Below are 6,094 nucleotides of genomic sequence, written 5' to 3' on the forward strand. Positions count from 1 at the left end.
GATAGGTGGAGAGTTGCCCATATGGCGGAGCACCCCTTTTCTGACGTCAGAAAAATTCAAATAATAATCAGCTCCGTTGCAACCCCGTTTTTAGAGATTTGGGTACGGAGGAAAAGAGAGAGGCTTGTGTTTTCTGACACTTGGTGAGTTTCCTGACACCGGGGACACATATTCATGTATAAAACACGTACAAAAGTGCATTTTGCATGATAGGTCCCCTTTAAGTATAGTACTTGAGTTTCTTTACACCACTGTTTTCCATGTACTTTTGATCTGTAAAGTAAATCCTCCTGGTGGATCCACCAGTGATGTTTTTTGGATTCAGTGAGTAACTTTTAACTTCCTTTTTCTGTTTCCGACATAATCCCTGATGTGACTGCAGAGTCTCCTTCAGCTCAGTGGATTTGAGGAGCACTGAGAGGCTGAACCTGGAGCAGACTGAGGAGGACTTTGCACTGCTTGAGACTCACTGAATAACTTTCAGACTAGTGAGTACAACACACTGCTGAACTCATTCTCAAGAAGAGAACGTCAACAAACATAACATAGCGTTTACATAGTCTGTAAAATCGATGTAGTATCTCTACGTCGTAATAAGTGTGTTTGTGTGGTGCTGTTTTTTGTATTCACACATGTCCGTGTTTTCTACTTTGGTGATTTTCTCTATATGAAGCATCTGGCTATTTAATGCATAGATAGCTTAAATGTTTTTGTTAAATTGTCCCAAGTTGTCTTTTCAGTTGTTTGACAAAGAAAGAAGTTTCTTGGAAAAACTATTTTTTCCAGATGTATTTCATTAGTAAACAGAAACACAGAACAAACAGCCATAGAGGTGTCGGTAACCGGGCCTACCTGCACTTTAGGGACACAGCACAGAACCTGCCTGGTGTGATATATAATGAGGTGAGATTCAGCACTAGCAGCAGGTGGATAAACTCTAACTGTTTTCAATGCTTCACGGTCATAGATCCTTAGAAAGAGTGAAGCTTCAGCAATTGATTGTGACTGTGCAGAGCTGTTGGTAATTCTTCTTCCATTGCTGGATCTACCACAGAGAAAACAGTGTGTTTCTCAAAGCAGCATGGTGTCTCTAAATGGTTGGAAATGCTGTTTCTTTCTGCAAAATGCACTTAAATTCTACCAAATGGTTTTGTCTTTGGTATCTAAAAAGGGAACCATGTGAAAGTTACCATTGTGTCTTAAAGTTGAGGATGTATTCGTGTCCATGAAGTATTACACTGGATATGGAATTAGTGAACATTTGCATGGCTTGAAGGGGTCAAATTTGTGGATGGACATTTTAACTGTGCCTCCTATTATATAACCTTAAGTCACTTGACAGCCAACAACTTCTATAAATTCATAAAGGAGATCCATTAGTGTGCTGATACGCTTGACACAACAACAGAGCAACAGCCCAAAGTTCCCTTTATATGTTTCCCACCCACTATAGTCCAGCAGGAAGGGCCCTCAGATTTTGAGATACCCCTACCCGAGGTAGAACAAATGACAACAATGATTTGTCTTATCTGTAGGGTCTCCCATTAATGAAATTGATTGTTGTCAAATTTTATTTTGGGGGAAAAAATGTTTTTTGGGTTGTTCTTTAGAACTACCCAAATCCCTGAAAAAGAGCCAAATTAGACCAGGCCGAATGTGGGAAAGGTGACAAGAAAGCCCATAACTTGAGAATGACCAATCTTTTCCTCTTCAGATTTGCTGAGGTATTAACCAGGTGGCTGTCCTACATCACCAAATAGTCAGACACTGATTTAACAAAACAAATACTGAATTATAGTCCTGTAAACTTAGCTTTAGTTTAGACGGAAATTGTACTTTTTGGTGATAGGAACATAGGACTCAATCACTTTTCTCTCATTTATCAGAAAAACAGAAATCCCTAAACAATATACCATTACTGAATTGTCTAGGGTGCTATTGAACACTAACCAGTAGTTGTATGGAAATATCTGGTACAGTTCTATTGCAAATGAGATTAGGTCAAGTATATAGATACTAGAATATAATGTGAAATGTCAGGTTCCTCAGAAACGTTAGGGGAAACATTTTGACATTCTGTCAATGTGTGCCCTGGTTGAATGGCCCCATCTCCGACAATCCACCCCTTGCCAACAGGACTCCATAACAAGGGTTTGGGTTCGGGCTGTGACACCATCGCTGTCTGAAACGTTGTTCTTTGTACATGTTGTTGAAATGCATCCTCTGTTGGTGGCAGATTTTCTGAGGCTGCATCTGTTGTTGATGCAATTATGAACCTCAGTTCATCCAAGTTTGTGCACATCAGTCCAATTTCCTTTTTTCCATATAGCAGAAGCGCAAATTCTCTTGCGACTGGCAAAGACTCTTCCAAGCTGGCAGAGAGTCCGAAATGGGCCAGATCTTTGAGCTCGCTGAGATGGGTCTTGAGTTTGGTGAATGCTGTTGTCTTTCCTATTCTGTACAAACTACTTGTTGTGCCACAGCCAGTGAGTGCATGACATGCTGGTAGACATCATTGTAGTTGCCGCCCAGCTTCAGGACCATCTCCAACTAAACGGCCTCTTTGAGAAATTCCAGTCCGGTTTCCGTTCTGCCCACAGCACTGAATCAGCTCTGGTCAGGGTCACAAACGACCTGCTGATGGCGGCTGACACTGGTTCTGCATCTCTCCTCATCGTACTGGATCTCACTGCAGCATTCAACACTGTCGACCATAACATCCTCCTTCAGCGCCTCAAACACACCATCAGACTCTCTGACTCCGCCCTGAGCTGGNGCACTGAAACAGCTCTGGTCAGGGTCACAATCACACATCTTGCCGCTCTTTTTCAGGGATTGGGGTAGTTCTAAAGAACAACCCAAAAAACATTTTTTCCCCCAAAGTAAAATTTGACAACAATCAATTTCATTAATGGGAGACCCTAAAGATAAGAAAAATCATTGTTGTCATTTGTTCTACCTCGGGTAGAGGTATCTCGAAAACTAAAGCCTTTTTTGAGGACTTGCTGCTGGACCACTAAGGCTGTGTGGAATTGGAAGAAAATGCAATAGAAAATCAAAAAATTTAATTAAAAAGTATTTATTTAGGGATTAGTTAAGGTAAACATTTAAACAACATATTGCTGAGTTTTGTTTATTATTTTTGTCTCCCCAAAATTGATCTTGCCTTGATCTTATTGTCTCATGTTTATCTTCCCACCTTAGGAACACAAGATATAAGATCATAATAGCTTCTCCAATTCGGGTTGCCGTTCCAGAAAGGTAAATTATGAAAACAAATGACAGATCTTTCATCATCTTTCAATTTCAATCCTATCATACAGAGATTATTTCAGAAAATATGATTCAAGAGGAGATTCATTTGTTAAACTGAATATTTTGGGTATTTTATTTAGATTTTTGCAGATGTCAGGACGTCACTGCTTTGCTATGAGGAGAAATTACAAGTAGGTTTTTCTTAGATAAATAAGAATTGAAAAAGGAGGAAAACAAGCAATAGAAAGGATCCATGCCTGTGTTTGCCTCAGGCCCAGAAATGACTTTATCTTTCCCTACGTCACAGGTAAGAAAACAAAAGAAACGTTTCCTGCAGTTTCACCTCGACAGGATCAGTAGAAGACCCAGCTGCTAACCACAGAGACAACCCTACGCCCCCGATAATCCCTTGATCAAAACCAGGAAAGAGATAAAAAAAGAGAGGAAATGTTTTCTCAGAGCAATCGTTGAAGGGTTTTGTGATGTGACCCTTGAATGGGTGTCAAACTCAAGGCCCGGGGGCCAAATCCGACCCGCAACTTCATTTTCTGTGGACCCACAAGAGCTCTGAAAGAATATAATACGTTTATTATACGGTTACATGTCGATTTACAGAAGCACGTTGCCCATAAACTACATGTCCCACAATGCATCTCAAATATGAATTTTGTTCAGAATTTGACATTTGTTCTTCAAAGTTTCACATTTATTTTACATTTTCACATTTTTTCCAGAATTTGGCTTTTAAAAAAATATCATTTTGTGACATTCTCACTGAAGAGACTTCCAATTATTTGCCCTAGACTTCTGCTTTCAGATGTAGTTAATTATGAAATTATTACCGTATCCCATAAAATTCAGAGGCAATAATGTAATATAATACATACGTTTATATATATTAAATATTTATATATTCATTTTTATATAGTCTTAAAGTTACAACCGGCCCTTTGAGTGCAACCATAATGCTGATGTGGCCCGCAATGAAATGTAGTTTGACACCCCTGCTTTAGAGAGTTGACAGCAGTGCTGATGAACGATATGAAGTAAGGGGAGGAAAACACAAGGTGCATGATGCTGCTGGTGCTAACACTGAAGAGAAAAATCTTCAAACATAACATTATCCAGCTAGTATTTAGGATAGAACCAAGCCAAGGATTTCCAAATGAAAGTGAATCATCAAAATGAAAACATTCTTTATACCACCATTATATACCCTGATCCATTTAGTTTTGAAACACGATTATAAGTATTCTAAAAATACTGAACCGCTTTGACAACAACAAATCCTCGTAGTACCGGAGCTGCTTTTGGACGGTAAATCAATCGGATAAGAAGAAATTGTGTCAATGAAAATAAATGGCAGCACATGGGTCACATATTCAAAATACATGATCAATCTTATCTAGAGTTCCACAACGCAGGTCCACTACCTATCCCAAGTCTTTCAAGAGGGCATCACAAAGAAATCAAATGAATTCATATGACAACAGCCCCTCTACTGAAGAATCTCATTAATTGTATTTCAAAAAGTAATCCTTATTTTTCCCAAACTGTTATTTCGCCTGTCTGTGCTTGATTTCAGGCGACCTCTCCTGTCACCGAGTGGCACAAAGGCGGCTTTTGATCCCGATACAGGCAAACTCCTGATGAAGTGTTTTAATAGAAACTACTGACTCCATGACATCTGCCTCCACGCAGTACATCTGTGTGTTCTCCTGTGACAAGCACGCACATTTCAGAGGCGCATACGGCTACACATTTCTTCCTTTGTGTGTGTTCCTGTCGGTTTGGATGAAGGTGTGACCTCTGGCTCCTTCGACAGAGAGGAGGGAGAATTATAGGGAGCGAGGGATGGAGAGACGGATAGAGGGCTTGATGAATAGAGTGGTGTGGAAGAAAGTGTCTCGGCAAAAGAGAAGAGGAATGAGGTCATTATCTCTGTCCTCACCTGTGGCCTCAGTAGACACACACACACACACACACACACACACACACACACACACACACACACACACACACACACACACACACACACACACACACACACACACACACAATCCACATTTCATCAACAACAGCAACATCTCTGCCCCTTCCTTTTTCTACCCAACACACCTTCCTTCTCTCCTTTTTCTTTCTCGGACTTCACTTTGTCCTAACTGTATCTACTCATACACGGATGTCTTCTTCTTCTCTTAAGTCCTGCATTATTGGAAGCTTCTAAACTCTCTCCTACATGATTAATCTCAGTCTCTGTTTCTCCTTTGTCCTACAAGTAGAATCCAACCGTCACATTCATCATAGTGATTTCTCTGCTCCTAACATCACTATTATAATCGCTGGTACATGTTCCCTTCCCTGCCCTATTACTGTTAACTTTGTTTGCCTCCCACCCAGTCCCCCACACCTTTAAAGCATAGTAGCTTGTAATCACATCCACTGGACCATGATCACCCCTCTTCTCCTTTTCCTCTGCTTTGGCCACTTTCAACCCCCTTCTTCCCTCACTTCGTGAGGCGGGTCGACGCCTCTTGAGGCAACGGAGCAGAGAAATTAGCCTGTTATCGAGGGTCGGATTTTTCTATGCGCTTGTAAATTGCTTTGTATTGACACTCTGTCAGAGCGGGGTCGTCACAGCGGCCTGGGCCACTCGCCACCCCGCAATCGCGCTGCTGATCTCGGGGTGCTTCCACCGGGATCGAGGGGGTCAGGAGGGTGAAGCTGTGTGTGTGTGTGTGTGTGTGTGTGTGTGTGTGTGTGTGTGTGTGTGTGTGTGTGTGTTTACTTGGTGAAGCGGATCTCCAGGTGAGAGGTCAGGTACTCCCTGGGGGTGAAG

The 6,094-nt window shown here is 41.3% G+C and overlaps 1 protein-coding gene across 1 annotated transcript in view; it reads right to left on the reverse strand.

The window, feature by feature from the left end:
* Window positions 1-6,094, reverse strand: part of LOC104946192 (plexin-A1-like) — a 34,648-nt gene that overhangs the window by 25,977 nt on the left and 2,577 nt on the right. Inside the window, exon 2 of the mRNA XM_010771971.1 lies at window positions 2,431-2,439. The gene's annotated coding sequence lies outside the window, so the exon portion shown is untranslated. The remainder of the gene's footprint in view (window positions 1-2,430; window positions 2,440-6,094) is intronic.

This window comes from Notothenia coriiceps, unplaced genomic scaffold (assembly GCF_000735185.1).
Source record: "Notothenia coriiceps isolate Sejong01 unplaced genomic scaffold, NC01 NC01_scaffold00010735, whole genome shotgun sequence".
Lineage (NCBI taxonomy): Eukaryota > Metazoa > Chordata > Actinopteri > Perciformes > Nototheniidae > Notothenia > Notothenia coriiceps.